This window comes from Oncorhynchus nerka, linkage group LG26 (assembly GCF_034236695.1).
Source record: "Oncorhynchus nerka isolate Pitt River linkage group LG26, Oner_Uvic_2.0, whole genome shotgun sequence".
Classification (NCBI taxonomy): Eukaryota; Metazoa; Chordata; class Actinopteri; order Salmoniformes; family Salmonidae; genus Oncorhynchus; species Oncorhynchus nerka.
The window spans coordinates 3,606,355-3,633,797 of NC_088421.1; the positions used below are offsets into that span (position 1 = coordinate 3,606,355).

At 43.8% G+C, this 27,443-nt stretch overlaps 1 pseudogene; it reads left to right on the plus strand.

Annotated features, from left to right (window-relative positions):
• Positions 1 to 26,305, plus strand: part of LOC115110048 (potassium voltage-gated channel subfamily C member 1-like) — a 90,804-nt pseudogene extending 64,499 nt beyond the window's left edge.
• The last annotated feature ends 1,138 nt before the right edge of the window (positions 26,306 to 27,443 follow it).

The window sequence follows — 27,443 nt, forward strand, 5'->3', positions numbered from 1 at the left end:
AGTGACTTTCAACGTGGAACCGTCATAGGATGACACCTTTCCAACAAGTCAGTTCGTGAAATGTTGCCCTGCTAGAGCTGCCCCGGTCAACTGTAAGTGCTGTTATTGTGAAGTGGAAACGTCTAGGAGCAAGTGGTAGGCCACACAAGCTCACAGAATGGGACCTCAGAGTGCTGAAGAGCACAGCACGTAAAAATCATCTGTCTTCAGTTGCAACACTCACTACGGAGTTCCAAACTGCCTCTGGAAGCAACGTCAGCACAATAACTGTTCATCTGGAGCTTCATGAAATGGGTTTTTCATGGCCGAGCAGCCGCACACAAACCTAAGATCACCATGCCAATGCCAAGCGTCGGCTGGAGTGGTGTAAACCCATTGGACTCTGGAGCAGTGGAAACGCGTTCTCTTGAGTGATGAATCACGCTTCACCATCTGGCAGAGAACGCTACCGGCCCTAATGCTTAGTGCCAACTGTAAAGTTTGGTGGAGGAGGAATCATGGTCTGGGGCTGTTTGCCATGGTTCGGGTTAGGCCGGTTAGTTTCAGTGAAGGGAAATCTTAACGCTACAGCATACAGTGACATTCTAGAGGATTATGCACTTCCAATTTTGTGGCAACTGTTTGGGGAAGGCCCTTTCCTGTTTCAGCATGACAATGCCCCTGTGCACAAAGCGAGATCCATACAGAAATGGTTTGTCGAGATCGTAGTGGAAGAACTTGACTGGCCTGCAGAGAGCCCTGACCTCAACCCCATCGAACACCTTTGGGATGAATTGGAACGCCAGCTGCGACCCAGGCATAATCGCCCAGCATCAGTGCTCGACCTCACTAATGCTCTTGGGGCTGAATGGAAGCAAGTCCCCACAGCAATGTTCCAACATCTAGTGGAAAGTCTTCCCAGAGTAGTGAAGGCTGTTATGGCAGCAAAGGGGGAGACTAACTCCATATTAATGCCGAGGATCAGGTGTCCACATACTTTTGGTCATGTAGTGTATCTCTCTATCTATCTATGGATATATCTATATTGTGGCTCTCATTCTGCCTCTCATTTATTGGTCATGCTTTCTTCCTCTTTGTCTCCATCTCCTCTCCACACCCTGTCGGCTTGCTATCGCTCCACCCATCCATTCATCCTCCTCTCCCCTCTCCTCCTCCCCTCCATGCTTTCTCAATGGACATGCATGCTCTTTTTCTTTTACCCTGTACCACTCACCTGCTTCTTCTTTCACCTGACATCCCCATGGTTCTACCTCCAACAATCCAACCCCTTCCACCCGCCATTTTGAACCACCACCTCAACCTAAAACGAACCCCCCCTTCCCCGCCCGGCCTGCCCCTGGCGTCCCCGATCCCAAATACACTCCTCTACAAACCCCACTCCAACACTCCCCTCACAACAAACACCAGACGCTGCAGCGGCCAGCCCGGCATCCCCCCCAGGAGAGGAGTGGTTCAAGCCGGAGGGGCCTCTGCTACAGCAGGACCTCAATGCAAACTCTGCCTCCTCCTGGATCAAACCATAGCGATACAGAGGTAACACAAAAGACACATAGAGAAGTTTGGTTGAAAGCACAATGAGCAAAAACACAGTAACATGGCAAGCGTGCATCCACACACAAACACGCACATGCACACACAAACACACACAAACCACATCAAAGCACACAAACACACACAAGAAGTAACATGGTACCCCCCCCCACACACACTCTTGAAAGGTTGTATGTTTAAGAATGCATGACAGTAAATTGCTTGTTACAGTAAAGCTTTAAGGTTTGGTTCAACATTTTCATGGTGGAATATGGTCCTAAGTGTAGGTTGGGAGGGTAAATGTGTGTGTGGGTGTGCGTGTGTGTGGGTGTGTGTGTGTAGGTGCGCGTGTGTGTGGGTGCGCGTGTGTGTGGGTGCGCGTGTGTGGGTGCGCGTGCATGGGTGCATGTGCGTATGTGTGTGTTCGTGCATGTGTGCGTGTTTATGTGTGTGTGTGCATACAGTGCCCTCCTGAATTATTGACACCCTAGAACAACACTGTTGGAACAAGAAAAGTCAGTGAAAACATGTCATTGTTATTCATCAGCTTGATCTTACACTCAAAATATCATATGAATCTGACCTTTAATTGAGTTAAAATTATTAATAGAAAAACATTTGTCATCAAGAAATACATTTTTTATTCAAAAACATGCACGTCACAATTATTGGCACCCCTGCATTTAGTGCTTGGTGCGTCCTCCCTTTGCCAAGATAACAGCTCTGAGTCGCCTCCTATGATGTTTGATGAGGTGGGAGAACACATAGGAAGGGATTTGAGACCATTCCTCCCATACAGAAACTCTCCCGATCCTTCAGAGTCCTTGGTCCTCGCTTTGTGGACTCTCCTCTTCAACTCACCCCACAGGTTTTCAATGGGGTTTAGGTCAGGGGACTGGGATGGCCATTTCAAAAGCCTGATTCTATGGTCAGTGAACCATTTTAGTATGGATTCAGAGGTATGCTTGGGATCATTGTCCTGCTTGGATGACCCAGTTGTAGCCTCCTGGTAGAGGCAGACAAATGTTGGCCTAAAATCCCCTGGTGCTTGATGGAGTCCATGATTGCCTTGTATCCTAACAAGGTTCCCAGGGTCTTTGGAAGTAAAACATCCCCACAACACCACAGATCCACCACCGTACTTCACAATGGGAATTAGGTTATTTTCTGCATGACCATGGATCTTTTTTACACCAAACCCCACCTCTAGTGTTTGTTACCCAAAACCTCTATTTTAGTCTCATCAGACCATAGAACCTGGTTCCAATCGCATTTAGCATAGAACCTGGTTCCAATCCAAGTTCCAATGGCATTTAGCAAGGCGCTTGCGTTTGGGGTTTGGTGAAAGCAGAGGTGGCAACCCTTCCAAATAACTTGTTGGCATGGAGGGGGTGTTTAATTGTAGTTTTGGAGAGTTGGTGGCCCCAAGATGTAACCGTCTTTGGCAATTCTCAAAACTGTGATTCCCTTGGATTATTTTCAGGCTCGTAGCCATCTTTTTTTTATAGCCATTTGCCTGATTTGTGAAGGTCAACCACCTCTAATCTCATTTCATTTGTGTGTTCTCTGGCCTTTCCCATGTTGATGGATGACTAAGGGAGTTTAGCCAGTGTGTCACCTCATATTTATACCCCAGTGAAACAGGAAGTCATGGATGGACCACTTAAGACTTCCCAAATAGTCTGATGAAGTTAAAAAAGTAAAATATTAATCGAAACATACATTAATTAGATTTTGTTCATAAGAATTTCTCGGGGTGCCAATTATTATATATATATATATATTTTTACAATTATAACTTAATTAAAGGTCATAGTCATATGATATTTTGAGTTCAAGATCAAGCTGATAAACAACAATGACATTTTTTCCCACTGTCTTTTTCTCGTCATATTTTTCGTCATATTGAGCATAATTCTGGAGGCCACTGTACATCAATGTATGTTTGGAAATGTATGTGTTTACATCTCCCCACATTTAACACAGTTCAACCCCAACTATGGCTTAGCCTTTGGTCAATTTCATTCAGTTCAACTTCTGCACTTAACCTTACATTACAGACACACACACACAGACAGACACACACACACACACACACACACGGACAGACAGACACACACACACACACACACAGACACACACGGACAGACAGACACACACACACACAGACACACACACACGGACAGACAGACGCACAACCTTTAACCTCCTTTTCTGCCCTCTGGATGACCCCAAACCCCCCTCCCAGTCCCTGCAGACCAGTGTAGTCCTCTGTCCCTCTCTCTCCCCCACTCTCTCTCTCTCTCTCTCTCTCTCTCTCTCTCTCTCTCTCTCTCTCTCTCTCGACCTTCTCTTTTCTCTCTCTCGCCATCAAAACGCCACAACCGTTTTCCACTGAGGGGTGAGATAAGGTGCCCTGAGCGAATGGGGTCGATTCGACCTACATGACTCATTGGATCCAATAGAGGGAGAAAGAGAGGGAGAAAGAGAGGATGAGAGAGAGAGAGGAAGAAAGAGAGGGGGAGCTGGGCTTAATTGTGCGATGGGAGGCTAAATGGCGTTATGTAATGTGATGTGAGCGATATGATGGCCACCTCCCCCTCCTCATCTCCTCCCTCCCTCCCTCGTTCCTTCCTTCCTTCCCCGAAACCTCGTCTGCAATCTCAGCTCCAGCCTCCACTCAAATTCACAGTCTCAGAACTCTACTCCTCCGCACACACAACACACAGGATTTCCCACCACATGTACTTGTAGCCTACCCCTCGACTCCCCGTCTTCGAGCCCTGTTACACACAGTAAACTGAACCCTTCATGACCCATTTGACCAATTAAGCCACTACGCAACGCTACCAACATAACACAAGATTCTGAATGGGAGTGTGTGTGTGTGTGTGTGTGTGTGTGTGTGTGTGTGTGTGTGTGTGTGTGTGTGTGTGTGTGTGTGTGTGTTTGGCTGTGGATGTCCCTCTGTCCGTCGGCTTTGGGCTGTATGCGTGCGACGGTGTGTGCGTTTGTGTGTATATCTGTGTGTTTGTGTCGGCTGCGATGCTAGCCCTCTGTTCTCTGCTGTGCGTGTGTGTGTGTGTTAGGACCACCATGGAGAGGGTTGGGGGTGGGGTTGTGAGGGGGGGCCATGTCTTCTGACGTGTCTGTTGTTGTTGTCTCCCTCCTCAGGTTGTGTCGTGTCATGCGTTTGTATGTCGGCTCTTGTTGCTCTGTGTTACACTTGTCTGTTTGTCGCTGTCCTCTCCCCGGTCTCTGTCCGTCCGTCTGTCGGTTGTTGTGTCCTGCGTTTTCCCCTTGTTTTCCTTTTTGGTTTGGTGTTGCCGTGTCCTCCTCTCGCTCCTGTGGCTCTTTCCTCTGGTACGGTCTCCTCTCTCCTTACTCAGAGACACCTGTACAACTGTCCTGTTTAGCAGTGTACCAACAGTCACACAAACAATACACAAATCCAAGGTACTGTATAATCCACACACAATTGGAGAATTCTGAAAAATAAACTGTGACTCATTTAAATCCAGATGATTGGACCAAATCAGTGTGAACATGTTTGTCTATATAAACTAGTAGCAGAGTAAAGGCCACCGGTGTGTACTGGTTCATTTCTTGAAGTGAAAGCTGGTTACTTCTCACTCTTTTCTGGAACTGACCTCCACTCTGAGGTGACCAGAACATTGTTTCATCACAGTACCAGGGGGGAGCCCAGGCCCTCTGTGCTGGTCCAGGGTCAGTCCATTGGACCTAAATCCTCTCCATTCTCCTTTACAACCCTAAACCAAGACTGACTCTGGATCATATCTATGCCTGCTCCCTAAATCCCCAACCACCACAAATGTCCCTATACGAGTGGCATTGACTCAAGATGTCAAGCTATCGTAGTCTATACAGCAGTAGATGTATGAATGTCAGTGGCTGGAGTGGGGGATGCATTTGGCTGTGCTGAAACACTGTTCCCGAGTCTAGTGCTTTTAAGGTGTGCTTCAGTCCTTTAGTGGGAGAGCACAAGGTCAGGCTAGATCAATACGTAGAGGTCTAGTCTAGATACTGTACACACTTTGGGACTGAAAGACTTACCGGCACTGGGCACCCCTCCACACACGTAGTGTTACACGCAGACAGACTGGCAGACAGACTGGCTGGCAGACTGGCTGGCAGACTGGCTGGCAGACTGGCTGGCAGACAGACTGGCAGACAGACTGGCAGACTGATTTACTGGCAGACAGACTGATTTACTGGCAGACAGACTGATTTACAAGCAGACAGACTGATTTACAAGCAGACAGACTGACAGATGGACAGACAGACGGACAAACAGACCGACTGACGGACCAACCATCAGACAGACACAGTGCTACGTGCAGTGCCAGGTAAGTGACTGTAGTAGCCGTACGGTCTGTGGTGACTAGCTGACTGGTGTTAGTGGTGACAGAGTGTGTTGAGCCACAGCCCCTGACAGCCCTGTAATAATAATAACAGAAGCTTCCTCCACACTCTAAAAGCGAAAAAAGCCATCCTCCAAAGGCGCCCCAAAATGGCTGCCGGCCTTCCGCTTTTAAAGTGGGATATAGTGCTTTAAACCTCCCCTTCTTCCTCCTCCTCCTCCTCCTCCTGGCGCTTCTCCATTGTTTCTGTGCCCGGAGTGGTTCTGCTGGTTTATGGCTTTATTTTAATGTGGTTTATTTTACGACGCGTGCAGCTTTGACCTCTGTTGACAAATGCTAAAGTGCAGAGGTCAGGAAAGGTTAAAGCTTGGAGGGTTGGGCACCTTACGTCTGTTCCCTGCGTCCCAATATCTGCCCTTACTCCCGAAGTGTGCGCTTGTTCACTACCCTCATGGATTTAAAAGAAAAAGATTGGTATGCCAAAACATATGGTGGAAACTCTGTCTAGAGCAAATCCAATGGTTACACAAGTCCAATGCTTTTCAAATGCGCTGGGGGAAAGCACAAGCGTACACTTCAGAAGAAAGGACATATTGGGAAGCAGCCTTTCTCTCCCTCTGTCTGTAATACTTTCCTCTGATAAATATTGTATAGTGTAATAGTGTACTTGGTGTGTTTTGAGGGTGTGTGTCGATATTGTGTTGTGTTTTATGTACATGTGATGTGTGTATAATTTGTTTATTGGTGGTTATTATTTTCTTGTCTGTAATGTGCTGTGGAATATATTTTTTTTTTCCACCTCCTTTCCTTCTGTCTTTACCGCTCCTCTTCTTTTTCTCTCTCTCTCTCTCTCTCTCTCTCGCTCACGCTCTCCCCTTTTCTCCTTATTTCCCACTGTTGCCAAGGAAACAGTGGAAGAGAGCATTCTGGGACTTTTGTGCAAAGCATTCTGGGTTAGATTGTTAAAATGAATGATTGCATAATTCGTTCACTTTAATAATGTGTCAAATGTGTTGCACTATGTGTTGTAAGTAGTCAAATCCCGATAATACTACATGTGGTCATCAAACCATGCTCCCACGATGCACTGAGTTCACGTTGTATCATCAGACTTTCTTATTCCACGGTCTTTGTTGATCATTTTAGTGTTTTGCTTTTTATTCTCATGTACGATTCATTCGAATGTATTATTTGTCGAAAGACCTCATCAAATCCAGAAGTGGCCTCTATCCCTATTAACCCTAGACAGACTGATCCGGGACCAGGGTGAATCCCCCTCCCTAAGGTCTCCTAGTGGAGCAGAGTGCCTTTGTCCTGTAAGAGCTGATCTAGGACCAAAGTGTTCCCCTGGGGCTCTTACACCGAGAGCAGCTTGAGTGGCACTTACAGCCTGTCAGGCTCTGCTTTTAAAACACTGGAGTAGTCCAGGGTTGCTTCCGAAATGGCACCCTATTCCCTATGAAGATAACTACCCTCTATGTGCACTGGTCAAAAGTAGTGCACTATATAGGGAATAGGGTGCCTTATGTGACTGGAGTGGGTTTGTTTAGAATCTGGGGTCCGTACAATTCATCTCTCTCATGTGCGCTGTTCCAGTTGATCTCCTCTACCATTGATTTCCCCCCGTAGACACAAAGCACCACCGCCATTAGGCTGCTACTCTCTCTGTGCTTGCACTCGGAATCATTGATGGACGGAAGGAGATGCCATTCCACAATGGTGTTCTCTCTCTCTCTCTCTTTCTCTTCCCCTCTCCCTATTCCTCTCTCTGCTTCTCACTTTTCCTCTACCTTTTTCTCTTTGACACTTTGTCCCCCCCCCCACACACACACACATTTTAATTAGCAATCTCATGGCACCCATTTTGTTATTTAAACCAGGCTGTCTTGATAATCAATAGCCTTTTAGAATGGACTTTGATTATTGGCGGCAGACTTTGCCTGAGGTTTGCCTCAGGATCCCTGTAGGTCTATATACCTGGGTATGTGATGCAGGGATGGTAAAACTGCAGATTAAAGACAAAGATAATGTTGCACTTATATTGCTAATATTGTCCATTGAACAACAGCTAATACAAAAAAATAAATCCAATGCTGTACATGACCATATGCGCTCAACCCCCCTCGATCTAAACCAATAGGATGTCTTTTAGAATCAGCAGGTGAAAATACTGCCTGCAAAATCAGGCAGGCACAATTATATATTATGTCAACACATAGACTGGGATATACTGCATGTGACAGTGACATAGAGTCTGCATTATGTCAACAAATAGACTGGGATATACTGCATGTGACAGTGACATAGAGTCCGCATTATGTCAACAAATAGACTGGGATATACTGCATGTGACAGTGACATAGAGTCCTGGAGGGTGTGGGTCTGTGCATGCTTGTGTATGTGTGTGTGTTATTTATTGTCCTATCTCGGTCATTAACGCCAACATGGAATCATTTCTACTGTATATACTCTGGCTATCCTCTGTATATACAGAATATATATGTGTAACATACATCTATGGGTTATGTTCATTGTAGCAGTGTTAGTACAACAAACTGTTTCCTCTTTCTTAGATTACGTCCAATATTACCATAATACTAAACTAACCCTTTTCACCTCATAGAATATCTCTTTCTCTGTCTGTCCTGTCTCTCCCCCCTCTCTTTCTCTCCATCTTACTCTTTTACCCTCTCTCTCTTCCACCCTCCCCCTTTCTCTCTCTTTCTCCCCCAATCTTTCTTTTCTGCCCTCCCTCCTCTCTCTCTTCCACCCTCCCCTTTCTCTCTCTTTCTCCCCCAATCTCTCTTTTCTGCCCTCCCTCCTCTCTCTCTCTCTCTTCCACCCTCCCCCTTTCTCTCTCTTTCTCCCCCAATCTCTCTTTTCTGCCCTCCCTCCTCTCTCTCTCTCTCTCTCCCTCTCTCTTTCTTTTCCACCCCCATTCTGTCTCTCTCTCTCTCTTGTTCTCTCTCTCCATCATGTGCCACTATCAAGGTACATGCAATATGCATTAGGAAAAGAACAGTTGGATTAGATTCTTCAATCAGGAGGAGGTGTAGTAGGTTTATTCATTCATCTATAGTGCCCCTCTCCCTCTCCCCATCGTAAGTAATGTGCGTTCTGCATGTGTGTTCATGTCTGGTGTCCATGTGACATAGCAGAGAGCTGGCCGTCTAGGCCTCAGCGTGGTCTCCTATGAATCAACTCCATGTTCTTTGGGGATAAGGTGTTTGTGTGTTAAAACGGGGTTCAGATTGTCATGCTATGTCTAATACATACGAGATTGTCTCCTGTATGTATGGTTACTGTGCCAATTGTGTTGTCTGTCATACATCCATAAATGTGAAGAATGTGTTTCAAATATTGCCTCGGGTGAGATTACAAATCTACATGTTGCTTCGTAATGTGACATAACAATAATCAGCCAATGCAAATATATAATACTTTGTATACAATATATAATACAAAAAAGTGGGAAAGTAATAAGAAACATTTATGCAAATTAAGATATTTAAACCTATTAAAAGAAAATGTACTATACTTTAGCAGTTTAAAACAATGTGCAGGATATGCATTTATTTAATACTACAGCGATAGACACTACAGTGATACCACAGTGATACTACACTAATACCACGATACTAATACCATGATACGATACTTCAGTGATACTGTACTACAGTAATACTACTACAGTGATACCACAGTTGTACTACAGTGATACTGTACCACAGTAATACTACTACAGTGATACCACAATTGTACTTCAGTGATACTACAGCACACATATGATTGAACTCTATTGCTACAAAGGTATCTACTGCACAATACTGGAGTACATAGCCTATACAGTATCTGACAACTACCTGAGGATGCATATTTATTTACATGCACTACCAACGATCCAAACACTAGACGTACGACAAAATGGCTGCCATAACAAAGTATATAACAACTCTGATATTGGAAACCTTATCTGCATGTGGATTTGCACTGGGGGAAATATTTGCCCCCTTGTACCCCCTTGTTTCCCTCAATCCCCTCCCCCTCCCCCTCTCAAACTAACTTCCATGTTCCGTTCCATCCCATCCCCAGGACATCCCCAGTCATTGCACCTGCGTAGCATAACTAAAGTTTGACCCGAGGTACGTACAACCGACTAGCTTCCTGCCCTCCTCCTCTGTAATACAATCTTCGCACTATCAAGCCGACCCGAACCATCCTGAACCATACTGAACCATACTGAACCATACTGAACCATCCTGAACCATACTGAACCACACTACGCTGGCTCACAAATCTTATTTTCACATTGTCCATTCCAGCTGAGTTTCAGCAACTGTAGTGGATGCGTAACCACTAACCAGGCCAGCGCAGTACAGCTTGGTTTGGCTCGGCTCTGTTTGGCTCGGTAGTGTGAAAAGGGTACAGGAGGAACAAGCTGGTATGTCACGGCTTTGGCAGGAACAGTGCTGTATTCTGCTGCATTAAACAACCAGGCTTTGCCATGAAGTCCCGTAGAGGGGCGTGAATATGTTCAACCTGATATATGTAAGGATTTAATGCAAGAACGGAGTAGAATGACGTCCATTAGCTTCGAAACGTTTTTAATAGTCTGAGATCTAATAGCATTGATCATCTTTGATAGTGAAGCAAAATGTTTCCCAAGCAAGAAGGCTTCGGCAATTGATATTGTGTGACCTCACAACTTCTTGGCCAAACTATAGATCGCACACCAGCAGGCCAGCTTCAATTCATCTTGTTTTATGGTGTGTGTGTGTGTGGGTGCGTGCGTTCGTTTGTTCATTCGAGTGTGTGTGTGTGGTAGTACAGTATGCATTTGTGTCAAGAATTAAGCTATGAAACAGAGTTAAGTTCTCCAGAGTGCTAATCAAACAATAGGAGTTCCTGATAAAGGCAAAAAGAGATCATATTTGTACCGTTAATTGGCAAATGTATTATTATTATAATTATTATTATATTATTTAGCACTCTTTGTTGATATTTATGGTTTGACATTTTTTTTGCGATAATTTAATGAACCATTTTTTGCTTGTACTTCTATCTCTCTCTCTCTCTCTCTCTCTCTCTCTGTCACCCCCTAGTTGTAAGGTGCATGTTGCATGGCGTGTTGGGTGCTGTGAAGGAGGTGATCTGGGTAACGTTAGATGAACAGTATGGCTAATGACTATTGGCCAATCAAATTGTCACTACCAACCATACATTCGCCTATCTATCCATTGTATTTACACACAGCCTAGTTCTAAGACATTATATAGGCCCAGGAGTTTTGTCCAGACCACCTGATCCGACCAAGAAATTCCCAAGGCTCTAGTTCAGAGTTATATAACGAGGGCCCAGAGTTTTCCCCAACCCTGTGACCTTGACCAAGGAAAGCCTCCCGGCCCTGACTCATGACATCACAATTCAACAAATGAGTCATTACACTTGGTATGGCTGGATTCCGTCCAACGGTCACCAGCCGTTACCAAAGGCTACCAGTGTTTACTCTTGGTTACCACGTTGTTCTTTCCCATCTCAACCTCTCCTGAGCAGGGCACTTGTCCCTATCCCGGTCCTGTCCTGGTCTCAGTGAGCTGAGCTAAGCGAGGCTTTGTTAAAGTCTTTTAAAAAAACATGTCATTACTGTAGGACACGATAGGCCAACTGGTTTGTGGAACCCTGCGTGCACACACACTCTTCCTAACACACTCTTCCTAATCAACTAAGAGCTGCAGGGCTGGGATTGATGAGGGCTGTTACAAGGGTCGACGTCTCAAACACGAGAGTTTGAATAGAGAAAGACTAACGCAGGAGGTTATCCTACACTTCTATGCACTATACCTTTGAATAATAATCATGTGTGTACTGTACCCTACACCTAAAGTGATGCTAGTCAGATCCATGTGTAAAGATATGAAAAACGGTAATTCATGCTAATGCATAAATATACTGTAATTAGAGAGTAGACACATGCACATATATTTACACATCATTCATTTGACACATTAACAGTACATGTTGTGAATACAGAATCCTGGAAATGACTGTACCCTCAAACAGGCACACAAACCATTAAAACACACACACACACTCTCTCTCATCACACCCACTCGGCCAAAGAGGAGTGGTCAGGTTGTGAGGAACACGATGACCCAGATCTGTCGCATAGCTGTACTACCCGGGCAGTATTACTCAGCATGCCTCCTGTTCACAGCACCAGCCCATGACTGGGTGGCTCCTATAGGCCATGCATTAATGTAAGAGCCTGGCGTCAAACTGATTGACTAACTAATCCAGCCGCAACAACATTAGCCCAGTGCTCCCCAACCCCAAACCTGCCCCATCGGTGTGGTGTTCTAAGTTCTAAATTCCAGACAGAGGCACAATCTGTTTTCTGGTGAGGATGGAAGTGCAGTAATGGTATTAACACCTGGTAATTGTGATAGTAATTCAGCGTTGTATTATTTTGTTTTGTGTTCTTTTCAGATTTTGTATTGTTTGTGATGACCCATGTTTTGTGTTCTTTTCAGATTTTGTATTGTTTGTGATGACCCATGTTTTGTGTTCTTTTCAGATTTTGTATTGTTTGTGATGACCCATGTTTTGTGTTCTTTTCAGATTTTGTATTGTTTGTGATGACCCATGTTTTGTCTCTCATTTTGTTTGTTGGTTTGTGTCACTGTGAGGAGAGGGATGGGAGCCTACAACCTCTCCCCGTGCTGTTGGCGACTATGGCCCACGTTTAATCAACTACAGATATTGAAAGAAACCGCACTACCTGCTGGGGAAAAAAATCTGCATAGGCCAGCCTTCGTTGCGTTTCCTCTGGTGACCAGCGTTCGTTGGGTTTCCTCTGGTGACCAGCCTTCGTTGGGTTTCCTCTGGTGACCAGCCTTCGTTGGGTTTTCTCTGGTGACCAGCCTTCGTTGGGTTTTCTCTGGTGACCAGCCTTCGTTGGGTTTTCTCTGGTGACCAGCCTTCGTTGGGTTTTCTCTGGTGACCAGCCTTCGTTGGGTTTTCTCTGGTGACCAGCCTTCGTTGGGTTTTCTCTGGTGACCAGCCTTCGTTGGGTTTTCTCTGGTGACCAGCCTTCGTTGGGTTTTCTCTGGTGACCAGCCTTCGTTGCGTTTCCTCTGGTGACCAGCCTTCGTTGGGTTTTCTCTGGTGACCAGCCTTCGTTGGGTTTTCTCTGGTGACCAGCCTTCGTTGTGTTTTCTCTGGTGACCAGCCTTCGTTGCGTTTTCTCTCGTGACCAGCCTTCGTTGGGTTTTCTCTGGTGACCAGCCTTCGTTGGATTTTCTCTGGTGACCAGCCTTCGTTGCGTTTCCTCTGGTGACCAGCCTTCGTTGGGTTTTCTCTGGTGACCAGCCTTCGTTGGGTTTTCTCTGGTGACCAGCCTTCGTTGGGTTTTCTCTGGTGACCAGCCTTCGTTGCGTTTTCTCTCGTGACCAGCCTTCGTTGCGTTTTCTCTGGTGACCAGTCTTCGTTGCGTTTTCTCTGGTGACCAGCCATCGTTGCGTTTTCTCTCGTGACCAGCCTTCGTTGCGTTTTCTCTGGTGACCAGCCTTCGTTGGGTTTTCTCTGGTGACCAGCCTTTGTTGGGTTTCCTCTGGTGACCAGCCTTCGTTGCGTTTTCTCTGGTGACCAGCCTTCGTTGCGTTTTCTCTGGTGACCAGCCTTCGTTGCGTTTTCTCTGGTGACCAGCCTTCGTTGTGTTTTCTCTGGTGACCAGCCTTCGTTGTATTTTTGCCAGTGACCAGCCCAATCTGACAAGGTAAACATCTGTCATTCTGCCCCTGAGTAAGGCAGTTAACCCACTGTTCCCCGGGAGCCGAAGACGTGGATGTCGATTATGGCAGTCCCCCGCACCTCTCTGATTCAGCGGGGTTGGGTTAAATGCGGAAGACACATTTCAGTTGAATGCATTGTTGTACAACTGACTAGGTATCTCCCTTTCCTTCGTTGGGTTTTTGCCGGCGACCAGACTTCGCTGTGTTTTTGAGACTGATGACCAACATAAGCTGGTCACCCGCAAAACCAGCATCAAGTCACATTATGCTGGCTTGAAAAGGAATTTATAATTCCTATTGGAATCTAGACTAAATAGTGATATCCAATAATTGGACCATTCATTCATTCACTCACTTTCTATGCAAAAATGTAGATATTGAAACAAACAATTCTAGAGACAGCAATAGAGCATGCTGGGAAATATGATAATGATGGGTGTGGTTTCCGAGGCCAGCTGGACCAGCATACACACAAAGAAAAGGCTCTTCAGGGGTTCTTTGTCAGGGGTGATGTGTGTAACACTGCATATCAGGAAGGGTTCACTACTGTTGTGATGGTTGTGAAGAACCACCATGTTTTCCGTTTATGCTATAAAATGCACTGTTAAAAGTTTGTTATTTTACGGTACACTACAGGCTACTGCTTGCAGTAAAAGTAAGGTAAACAACAAGTTACTCAAGTTTTTCTGACAAATTATTATAATATTTTTTTCACCTTTATTAAACTAGGTAGGCTAGTTGCAATGGTCGGTATAAGCTGCTCTGACAGCTGATGCTTAAAGTTAGTGAGGGAGATATAAGACTCCAGCTTCAGTGATTTTTGCAATTCGTTCCAGCCACTGGCAGCTAGAGAACTGGAAGGAAAGGTGGCCAAAGGAGGAATTGGCTTTGTGGGTGACCAGTGAAATTTACCTGCTTTGTGGGTGACCAGTGAGCTGAGATAAGGCGGGGCTTTACCTAGCAAAGACTTATAGATGACCTGATGGGTTTGGCGACGAATATGAAGCAAGGGCCATCCAACGAGAGCATACAGGTCGCAGTGGTGGGTAGTATTTGGGGCTTTGGTGACAAAACAGATGGCACTGTGATATACTACATCCAATTTGCTGAGTAGAGTGTTGGAGGCTATTTTGTAAATGACATCGTCAAAGTTAAGGATTGATAGGATAGTCCATTTTACGAGGGTATGTTTGGCAGCATGAGTGAAGGATGCTTTGTTGCGGAAGCCAATTTTATTTTGGATTGGAGATGCTTGATGTCTGGAAGGAGAGTATACAGCCTAACCAGACACGTAGGTATATGTAGTTGTCCACAGAACCGTCCAGAGTAGTGATGCTAGATGGTCGGGCGGGTGCGGGCAGTGATCTGTTGAAGAGCATGCATTTAGTTTTACTTGCATTTAAGAGCAGTTGGAGGCCACGGAAGGAGTGTTGTATGGCATTGAAGCTCGTCTGGAGGTTTGTTAACAGTGTCAAAAGTATACAGAATGGTGTCGTCTGCGTGGAGGTGGATCAGAGAATCACCAGCAGCAAGAGCGACATCATTGATGTATACAGAGAAAATAGTTGGCCTGAGAATTGAACCCTGTGGCACCCCCATAGAGACTGCCAGAAGTCCGGACAACAGGCCCTCGGATTTGACACACTGAACTCAATCTGAGAAGTACTTGGTGAACCAGGTGAGGCAGTCATTTGAGCCAAGGCTGTTGAGTCTGCCAATAAGATATTAAGGTGTTATTGCTGTAAGATGACAGTTTGCTGCTGAATGTTGGTTACTTGAGACTATACCCAACTGGGGGTTTGAACTGGTTGTTAATGACCTGAATGACCTGCTAACCCCACCAGGTCTGTGGGCATAACAGAGATTGGCCACAGAGAAACAACAAATGTCGGTACATATACAGTGCCATGCGAAAGTATTCGGCCCCCTTGAACTTTGCGACCTTTTGCCACATTTCAGGCTTCAAACATAAAGATATAAAACTGTATTTTTTTTGTGAAGAATCAACAACAAGTGGGACACAATCATGAAGTGGAACGACATTTATTGGATATTTCAAACTTTTTTAACAAATCAAAAACTGAAAAATTGGGCGTGCAAAATTATTCAGCCCCCTTAAGTTAATACTTTGTAGCGCCACCTTTTGCTGCGATTACAGCTGTAAGTCGCTTGGGGTATGTCTCTATCAGTTTTGCACATCGAGAGACTGAAATTTTTTCCCATTCCTCCTTGCAAAACAGCTCGAGCTCAGTGAGGTTGGATGGAGAGCATTTGTGAACAGCAGTTTTCAGTTCTTTCCACAGATTCTCGATTGGATTCAGGTCTGGACTTTGAAAAAGGCCATTCTAACACCTGGATATGTTTATTTTTGAACCATTCCATTGTAGATTTTGCTTTATGTTTTGGATCATTGTCTTGTTGGAAGACAAATCTCCGTCCCAGTCTCAGGTCTTTTGCAGACTCCATCAGGTTTTCTTCCAGAATGGTCCTGTATTTGGCTCCATCCATCTTCCCATCAATTTTAACCATCTTCCCTGTCCCTGCTGAAGAAAAGCAGGCCCAAACCATGATGCTGCCACCACCATGTTTGACAGTGGGGATGGTGTGTTCAGGGTGATGAGCTGTGTTGCTTTTACGCCAAACATAACGTTTTGCATTGTTGCCAAAAAGTTCAATTTTGGTTTCATCTGACCAGAGCACCTTCTTCCACATGTTTGGTGTGTCTCCCAGGTGGCTTGTGGCAAACTTTAAACAACACTTTTTATGGATATCTTTAAGAAATGGCTTTCTTCTTGCCACTCTTCCATAAAGGCCAGATTTGTGCAATATACGACTGATTGTTGTCCTATGGACAGAGTCTCCCACCTCAGCTGTAGATCTCTGCAGTTCATCCAGAGCGATCATGGGCCTCTTGGCTGCATCTCTGATCAGTCTTCTCCTTGTATGAGCTGAAAGTTTAGAGGGACGGCCAGGTCTTGGTAGATTTGCAGTGGTCTGATACTCCTTCCATTTCAATATTATCGCTTGCATAGTGCTCCTTGGGATGTTTAAAGCTTGGGAAATCTTTTTGTATCCAAATCCGGCTTTAAACTTCTTCACAACAGTATCTCAGACCTGCCTGGTGTGTTCCTTGTTCTTCATGATGCTCTCTGCACTTTTAACGGACCTCTGAGACTATCACAGTGCAGGTGCATTTATACGGAGACTTGATTACACACAGGTGGATTGTATTTATCATCATTAGTCATTTAGGTCAACATTGGATCATTCAGAGATCCTCACTGAACTTCTGGAGAGAGTTTGCTGCACTGAAAGTAAAGGGGCTGAATAATTTTGCACGCCCAATTTTTCAGTTTTTGATTTGTTAAAAAAGTTTGAAATATCCAATAAATGTCGTTCCACTTCATGATTGTGTCCCACTTGTTGTTGATTCTTCACAAAAAAATACAGTTTTATATCTTTATGTTTGAAGCCTGAAATGTGGCAAAAGGTCGCAAAGTTCAAGGGGGCCGAATACTTTCGCAAGGCACTGTAAGTGTCTTATATATCGACTGAAAGCTTAAATTCTTGTTAGTATAACTGCACGGTCCAATTTACGGTAGATATTACTGCGAAAACAAATGCCATGCTATTGTTTGAGGAGAGCTCCTAACAACAAAACACTTTTTTCACCGCGATAGGTTTGATAAATTCACCTCTGAAAGTGAAATGTGTACTTACATTCTGAAATCTTGCTCTGATTTATCATCCAAAGGGTCCCAGAGATAACATGAAGTGTCGTTTTGTTAGATAAAATCATTTTTTCATATCCTAAAAAGGTCCATATAGCATGCACGATCGATTTTGTATTTCCACTTGTTCAATTTGCAAAGAAAGGAATCTGTGAAAATCTCACCCTAAACGTGTAAAATCACGTTCATATGTATTCCTCAGAGATCCTAGAATGTAACAAGACTTCACTATATCGTTAGGGGTGTAGTACATCCTATAGGACACCATATTTGGTCAGAGAGCGACGCCTTCATGGCACGCCGATGATGCGGGCGGTCTTCACTTGAATGACTGTATCTTTGTCAAATAAGCACCAATCGGGGTCAAATAAAGCCAGCTAGATAGCCAGTGAGCTGGGCTTTACGGGAGTATCTGGAAACCCTGTGTCTGTTGCAAAATGTAGGTGCTACCCTTTTGAGATAGCATGCCTTTTCCTTTTGGACCAAAATTATAAGAATATTCTGTTATGAAGTTATGAAAACTGTTTGTTTTGCAACTAATACTGGAAAAGCTAAATCAAAGTCCAAGTATACAGATTTGACAATATTCTTGCAGAAAAATGTAATATGATTGCAAATGTCTCTCACGATTTGCCCATTTATACCTAGGTGACTTCACACTAAATGTCCTGCAGCTTGCTCATACTTCAAATTATGCGTCTGAACATACACTGTGCATACACTGCTGCCATCTTGTGGACACCATCGGAATTACAACCAGAGTGAATGCTGGAACTGGGACCTTTCTCTTGCATTTCAAAGATGGCGGTAGAAAAAAAAACCTGTTGTTTGTAATTTCTTCTACCAGATCTATTGTGTTATATTCTCCTACATTCAATTCACATTTCCACAAACTTTAAAGTGTTTCCTTTCAAACGGTACCAAGAATATACATATCCTTGCTTCAGGGCCTGAGCTACAGGTAGTTAGATTTGGGTATGTCATTTAGGCGGAAATTGAAAAAAAGGGGACTATCCCTAAGAAGTTTTAAAGAGCTGCACTGTTAAGAGGTAGCAGCAGGGTAGCCTAGTGATTAGAGCGTTGGACTAGTAACCGAAAGGTTGCAAGATCGAATCCCTGAGCTGTCCTTCTGCCCCTGAACAGGCAGTTAATCCACTGTTCCTAGGATGTCATTGAAAATAAGAATTTGTTCTTAACTGACTTGCCTAGTTAAATAAAGGTTTTTATAAAAGAGGTTACTGTGCATTTCAGTAGTGATGAGAATCCGAGGCTTTCTGAAGGCTTTGACGCTTTCACCAAATAGTGCTGAAAAACACTTCATTATCTGTTCACAAAGTTGCATCTCCTGGTCAGCAATAAATAGCAGCGTATGATTATCATATCAAGTCTTTCTTTCTCTACTGTTTTCATCAAAACCCCTAGAATCAGTTGGAATACCAGCTTCACATCTGTCATTATGCTTCAAGTTGACTATTTTTCATAATCTGAATCTATGACATCATTTAGGATGCTGAAGACAGAAGCTTATACTATACCAAATAAAACAAATGATTTGAACACCAGTGTAGAAAGTGTGGTTTCACGCAAAACAATTCTCTAAATAGTGTAGCCTTCAACAGGACTCGACCTCATACCCTCACGTCCCTGAATTGTTCCCTACTCTACCTGATAAAAGATTAAAGTATTTGTACAAAATCATTACTATATTTGTATTTACAGTGTCCAGTAGAGGTCAATGTTTGAAAGCAGCTTGGAGTCGAAGAAAGCACCGGAACCACGGCGAAAACAGTGGGATCTCTCATTTTGAAACTCACGGTTTGAAAAAAGCACGGAGTCGAACGAAGCCTCGGACATCATTGATGACGTACCACTGATAAAGGGATGCACGCATCGGCACACTGCTTCGAAGTTAGCTGCTTAGCAATTTCGGAAAGCCTCTGGGCTCCGGTACCAAACGTAGCATGACTTCATTTCACAGTAACTTAATGGAAATGAGTTTGGCTCGAAGTTTGCTTTCTGAATTCTGCGTTACCTAATTGGCAACCAGTTAAAAATTCACAGTAACGTAATAGCCAGTAACTTCTAGTAACTCACTGACAACTAACTGCCAGTAACTTACTGGCACCTTAACTGGCAACCTAACTGGCAGCCAGATGTCAGTAAGTTATTGTAAAGTGCACAGGAACTTACTTGCAGCCAGTAGCTCACTGTACCTTCCCTGGACCTTTCTGATTACAAGATAGCGTATAACATTAGGTGACAACTACTCAGCCTTCTTTGTGATGAGCGCACTTGGGAACCAGCCTCACCTGGCCTCAACCTCTTGGTTGGTAGCAAACTGACCGTCCTGTCATACCATCAGGTCAGTGAGCATGACAGAGGGCATCCACAGTAAGTTACTGTGAATTGTACAATAACTGCTTGCAGCAAGCTAACAGTAAGTTAAGGAAAATGAAACATGAACTTCCTGATGAAAAACGGCCATTAAGTTACTGGGAAATGCACAGTAACCTCTTAACAGCACAGCTCTTGATTGTCACAAGCTCTTACAAAGATGTAGAACTGGGACCGGACAAATGAGACGCTCAACCTTCGTCTTCTTCCATGATGTCATGCACAAACAAACTTTTAAGGGCATGTCGTTACCTACTGTGCTGGAATCAATCATGATCTGTCCAATTCTGTACTACCACGAAAATAAAAACCAGATAAATCCCTACTAACTTCTTCCTCACCGACTCCCAAAACCCCTCCCCAACCCCCCTGCCCCATTAAACTTGACCTATATAATACTGAAACACTCCACCCGTAGGATTGTTCAGCAGTATCATCCCCCAATGTCTCTTTTGCGGTCTCCACAATAGCCTTAAACGGCAGGGTAGCCTAGTGGTTAGAGCGTTGGACTAGTAACTGGAAGGTTGGAAGTTCAAATCCCTGAGCTGACAATGTACAAAACAGGCAGTTAACCCACTGTTCTTAGGCCGTCGTTGAAAATAAGAATTTGTTCTTAACTGACTTGCCTAGAAAATAAAAACCTGGCATTAACCTTAAACCTGTGTTCTCCCCCTGCACAATTACAACACTTAACCTTCTCATTGTTCCCACATTCACCGTAATCATGTTCCCCTTGACACATCTTTTCCTTCCTTTACATATCCCATTTGACATTTAAAACACTGCAAAGGGGACGGGACAAAATCTCTGACATTGAAACTAAAGGAATCCTCTCTGTACTTTCCCAGGCCTAACCTTCTCAAACGTGAGCAGCACTGATAGGCTTCCACTTCTTTGACCCTCTTTCCTACTGATCAACCTTTTGGCCTCAATCACTTTTCCTCCCTTCACATGTTCTTAAATATCATCTGTGGACATCGATATCAGGACCACAGTGACGACTCCCCCTCAATCTAGCATAATCGCCAGGGACATGGCTTTTAATCTTCTTCCCCAATTAAAGCGTTTCCATTTTCAGAATCTTGTCTTGCTTGAGCCTGTCTACCACACAATATTAACAGTCTACCATTTCCAACGAACCAAGCTAATTTGACCTACATTTTTCTCTACGGCATTAGTTAGTCAGGTAGGGGGTGTGAATGAGGCCCTGTGGTCTTTCCACTCCGGCACATTATTACTATTGCTTCCTACCTTGGAGCTCTTTATGCTTTCTTTACTAAAACGCGCCACTGCTTTCAGTATCATGATCTCTCTTCTTCCTACGTCTTTCCACTACCGACCATTTCAGTCCTTGACCCTCATCCTCCCGCTCCATACCATCGGGACTCACACTCATATTTGTTCGCCTTCCAGCACAGCTGTTGCTTCATCAACTTTTTCTCCATTTCGTCTGCACTACTCGCCACCATTCCGACTCCTAGACACCACACATTACACCTAGATGATTGCACCGGTTTTCAATGTCTGCACTCATTGAGCAGCACACTGCACTGCGCGATAGTTCTACCTCCTCAACCTTCATCAACATAACGATAAAACCTCTTAAACTGGTACAATACTTCCACTAACAATTGGCAGGAATACAACATATTTTAGACCATGCCCCCCAAATATGCTAATTTCCCCCGCCAGTACATTGCCCCCACATACATTTCAATGTGCAGTGAAAGTAAGGTAAACAACAAGTCATTTAAAAAACAATAACACCTTAAATCAACTGTAAAAAAGCAATAATTTAAAGTTAACACGCACAAAATGCGTATCAGCCAATGATACCCGTTGATTTAATTGCATGTGACCAAATGCTAAGTTGTAGCTGGTCCCCTCAGATAACATGGTACAAATGAACCCTATGCGAACTTCAACAGGTGGTACTGATTATGTCCTGGCACAGGTGCGTCAGACAATTAAAATTGTCGAAGTAGTTGGAAGTGTCCTTGACATAACTAAGTCTAACAGCATGTTCAGGTTCATCAAAGCAATTATCACATGTATTTGACTGACTGGTCAAATTGCTCTCTGTGCAGATTGTGGCAAGGGTTTGAATCTCACATGAGTCCCCCCCCCCCCATTTTGAAATGTTGATTTACATGTATTGTGTTAGTGTGCAGTGCTTGAATTGGACTAAAATAGGTGCCGGTACTCATTTTGGGTGCCGGTACTGTTTACATTTAAGTGCAGGAACTGTACAATACTTTTGAGCTAATATTTTATAAGGGTTGCAGTAGAACATTTTGAGGTGCCGGTACTCAGTTCTGGTGAGCTCGTGTCCAAGTGTTGTTGTGTTGAAAAGGGACGCCTACAGCCAACAGCTTGAAAATGAAGATTATGAATGAATTTAATATGGAGCTACCTCTTTCTTCAGCCTTGCCCACAAACGCATACAAATTGTATTGCATCGGCTATATTACATGGTCGTGTACACGTAAATTGAATCGAGCATCAAGGACCGGCAGTGAACAGGTTTATGTTGTAAGGACCTCATTTATATTTTCCCCACGAAAGCACATAGATGTGTGTGAAACTCTTAAACAACAGCGTGGGGTGTTCGTTTTAGCTAGTAGCCTAATCAAAGATGCATCATTGCAATATTGGCACACAACATTTTGTTACAGTAGTAAACCTTGAATTTGCAGGTTTAGAATATCCCTCTAGTGGTTGACCTATTTGAAAGAAATTACATTGGTTTGGTCGATATAAAGTCTAAGATCGTTCATAGGCTGATGAAGAAGTTGTGCCAGGACATAATCAGTACCATTTGTCGAGGTTAGCATAGGGCTAACGTGTGCCATGTTATCTGATGAGACCAGCTACAATTTAGCGTCACGTACAAGTAAATCAACAGTTTTTAATTGGCTGATATACATCTTGTGCATGAGAACCCATTTAACTTTAAATGCTTGCTTATGTTCATAAGTATGGCCCACTGTATTTTACTGCAACTCAGTAGCAGGGAACTTATACTTATAGGATACTTCAGGCACATCTGAAGTATCCTATAAGTATAACTGTAGAACCTGTCATTGGTTCTACTTGGAACCAGAGGGTTCTTCATGAGAGGGTTCTAATTGGAACTCAAAAGGTTTCCCCTACAGAGACAAATCAAAGGGTTCTACATGGCACCCAACAGTCATTCTGAAAAGTACCTTTTCTCTCATGGCTAACTACTGTACCAGGAAGTTTGAAAAGACAGGATGAGTGGGCGGGGAGCCTATATTCATGAGCTCGCTTTGACTGACAGCTCTTTGAAACTCCTATGTCAAGCAACTTGGCTGCAGTGAGCAGTGTTGCAGTAAAATCCTCTCAAACTAATTTAGTGGTTCACTAAGCAACTCAAACAACATTGAAATTGCATTAATGATATCATTTTTAAAAATATATATATATACATCTTCTGTTTGCCATGTCTCTTGTGATGCGGTTCACAGCTGCACTGACAGATGTGTTGACTTGACAACTGCATCGCGGTTTTGAACGCCCCCTCATCTTCTAAACCATGGCAGTCATTCTGAATGCAGACTGTGGGAATCCTCTCTGGTTAGATTCCAATAGGAATTATACTTCACTTTGTAAGTCAGCATAATGTGCCTTGATGCTGGTTTTGATTTAGCTGATGCTGGTTACCAACAAAAACACAATGAAGGCTGGCCATCAGCGAAAACACAATGGAAACACAACGAAGGCTGGTCTGCCAGGATAACCAGCTAGACCACGCTGGTCAGACCAGTTAGATCCTACTGGTCGGCCAGCAGAACCCAGACCATGCTGGTCAGACCAACTTGACCAGCATCCGACCAGCACTGACCAGTATAGATCAGCATGAACCAGTTTGAAATGTATGCCGTTTTATTTTTTCAGCACGGCTGCAGGTTTCATTCAGACTATTGATGCTGTATTTTAAGGGTAGATGTGGTTTTACAAAATCAAAATATCCAATGACAATGTCTGTGAGACGGCGTAAACCACAGCGTGGTTGACCTTTTATCTGTGATTGATTGAATCGGATCCCAGGTTTATGTTTGATGACATGTGATGTGACTGCCTTTCCGCCCTCATTCATTCCTAACCCAGGGCCACATTCTCTATGATCAGTAACGATGAACAGAAAAAAAGTCCTTCATGACAACGAAAACAACACAAAGAAAGGACACATTAGGAGGAGATGTGGCTGCTTTGAGTTTAGAGAACAGAGGATGGTCAAACCGATCCTGTTATGCCACCTAACCTGACAATTATACTGCTTGGTCAGACGTGTTGAGGTTTATATCCACTTTTTCCTCTGAATTGTATCTGGGAAAAGAGCGACTCACTCTTAAAGGGGTGGTGTTAGATTTTCGCTTGCTTTTAAAGGGGTGGTGCTCGATAACGGTCATGTTCCCCTGCTCAGACGTTGCTGACGGCACAGTCAATGACGTGGCATGCAACCATTGGTTGATGCATGTAATGTCCGAGCATAGTAATGTGACTTTTCGCTCACTCTTAAAGGGATGGTGTTAAATTTAGGCTCACTCTTAAAATGTGGTATTGGATATTTGGCTCACCCTTGAAGAGGTGTTGTGAGATTATGGCAGATGTAACAACATCTTGAGCTTGTGTCAAACCTTTCGCTCTACCTGGTCATTCTCCAGGGTATTGACATCTGTTCTCTAAAAATGTCAAACAGACCGACACAAGTTGCAGGAAATGCTGAGGAAGTAGTGGCAAAAACGGCATTCTGAACGCCATCGCAATCACTAGTTGGGAGTAATGCAAATTCGAACACTAATCTGGCATAATAATATGTGCATAGAGGCTCTCCACAACATGAAAAGGTGCAAAAACGGTGTTTTATGTTTACGTTCTACTACATCCCTGGGGAAGAAGGTAGGCTTGGACCATGAGAGGGAGTATGGGCCTGCATTCACAAACCGTCTCAGAGTCGGAGGGCTGATCAAGGATCAGGTCACCTCTGCACATTCAAATATGATCCTATTCATTTTATTCGTTATGATCTAGAAGGTCAAACTGACCCGAGATCATTACTACTGTGACGGGGGCTCCGAGAGGAAGGTGTAAATGGTGAATAAGGGGAGGCAGCCAGGTTCGGTTGGGCCCGGTGAAGCTGTCAGTGTTTTCGTAAGGTCTTCCACCACACACGCACGCACACACACACACACACACACACAATAAATGTTCTGCTGATGTTTCTGTTCCCAAATCCTGACGACTTCACCAGGTCCAAGTTGGTCACGTTGTTGTTATTCTGGGGAGGTGCTGAATAGAGCTTTGACTGTATGTACTGTTGCCCTGTCCGTCTGTCTGTCTGGAGGATTAGAATTCAGTGTTGGAGGCTAAAACATCTGGATGCTGAGTCTGCCCTCTCTCTTTCTCAATATCTCCCTTTTTCTGAGAGACACATGAGTGTACTTCCCTCTCTTTGTGTATGCCAGAGGGAGCTAAAAGTCACCGGAGCTTGACACCAGCTGTTTTATCCATCAGTACTCTTCCCCCCCTACTATATTCTACTGTGCTGTACTGTGCTGTAATCTACTGTGCTGTACTGTGTATGCTGACACTACTGACAGAGAGCACCATTTTGTATTGATGTGGCAAAATTTTCATAACTCATTTTCCTGTTTTGTCCTGTCTCTCCCGTCTGTCTGTCTTTCTCTCTGTCCCTTGTCTGTGGCCTTAAACCTTGATTTTGATTTTCGGTTTGACTGTTGATTTGGTATGATTTTTATTGTTTTTGTTTTTTGAAACCTATTTATTCATACCAATCGCTATTCCTTGCTATTTCTAATCCATTATATATTTTAACGCAACATCTTTCTCTGTCATCCAAATGATATCCATATCCTCCTTAAACATGAAAAAAATAACATAATAATCATTAAAACATTTAAATGAACCACAAACATTTATGCAATTTTCCTTTATTTTGTACCAAATGTCCTGCATTTAAACTGTTTTTAAACCCTAAAACTACTTTTCCCAAAAACACCACTGTTAACTTCTGTCACCTCTCCGGTAACCCCTTGACCTCTAACCTAATGTAACCGTCTAACTATGACAACACGGTCACCACAGCGACAGGCTATGAGAAGTCTCGCAGCCTCAATAACATTTCGGGCATGTCAGGAGCCCCCATGCGCCTCACCCCCATCACCAACCCTTTCGAGCCCCCGGGAACCAACCTCCGCCGCTGTCACTCCCCCATCCCCTCCATTTTGTAGCGTCATGATGTGGAGAAGCAAGCCAACAAGTCAACTACAGAAGGAGCATCAGGAAAGAGAGACATACCAACACCACTGTAATCCCAGTGCTCCCATTTATATTAGTCCAATAGTGATAATGATAATGAGCTGTAGGGGTGCCATTTAGCCACATTTAATAATGCTCTATATTGAAAGCCAGGTAGAGGGGGACATGCAGTGTATAAGAGACTTAGAATGAATAGAAAAAATATCCACTATGACTACATGCACTTTCCCACCACATGCGATGTGCAATATGTTAAGCCGAAGCAAAAATGTTAAGAGGTATTCAGCGTTAGTCTACAGCAATCTGAGAACACACATCACCACACATACACTCACATACACCCTCGCTCTCTCTCTCACACACACACACACACACACGTATACTCTCACACACTTGCCTTATTAACAGGGATTGAGTGTAGGTTAGTGATTTGGACTGATAAATAATGTAGTGAGCTACAATAGCAGGCCTCCTTGTATTATAGTGTGCTGTTCTTGCATTCCGTATTGCCACTAATCCTAAAGAGCTCCTTAGTCAAATGAGACTTGTTCTGATACTCTACACCCCCACACGACATCAAGCCTCAACAGCAAACCCATCCACTCACTCACACACACGCATCACTTGTATTTGGGATGAGGAACACACTTACAGTAACTAACACCAACAAAATATTGAATATATATTCAAATGCATTCGTTTTTTTGAAGACGAGAAAAAAATCAAACAAAGAAATTCTTATATTTAACAGAAAATCTTTGAAAAGAAAAAGAGGCAAAAGCCCAAAGTAAGAAAATTATTTTTTAGTAGCACCCATAAAACAAGCCATGTACTGGTTAGTGCTAGATCTCCCAGGGGAGATGACTCAATTGACCGTTAAATGTGTTTCCTTGTGCTGAAAGTAGACTGTATCACACACACAGGCACACACATACACACACTTATAGAGACTCACAACCGATCAAACAGCAATGTATCATTTTGAAAGCTGGAAGGGGTGCTAGAGAGTTGTACTATACTAGCATTCATTCACTACTACAGTTATTATCATTATCATTATTGATGTTATCAGTGCCATGTAGAGAGCTGGAGAGAACGCAAAGCGTTCTGGGGCTTTTGTGCAATACACAGACTCTGATGAAAGCCTGAACAGCGGCCATCAATGTTTTAAAGAAGAGATTCCGAAGAGCATCCTAAACCCACAGAGAGGGAGGACATAATAAACTATTTTTATAATGGTTTTGAGGATTAAAGGGCAGAGGGGATGGATTCTCTCTTCTTTCTCTAGGGGGCGGGGTTTAGGTGTGGTAGAG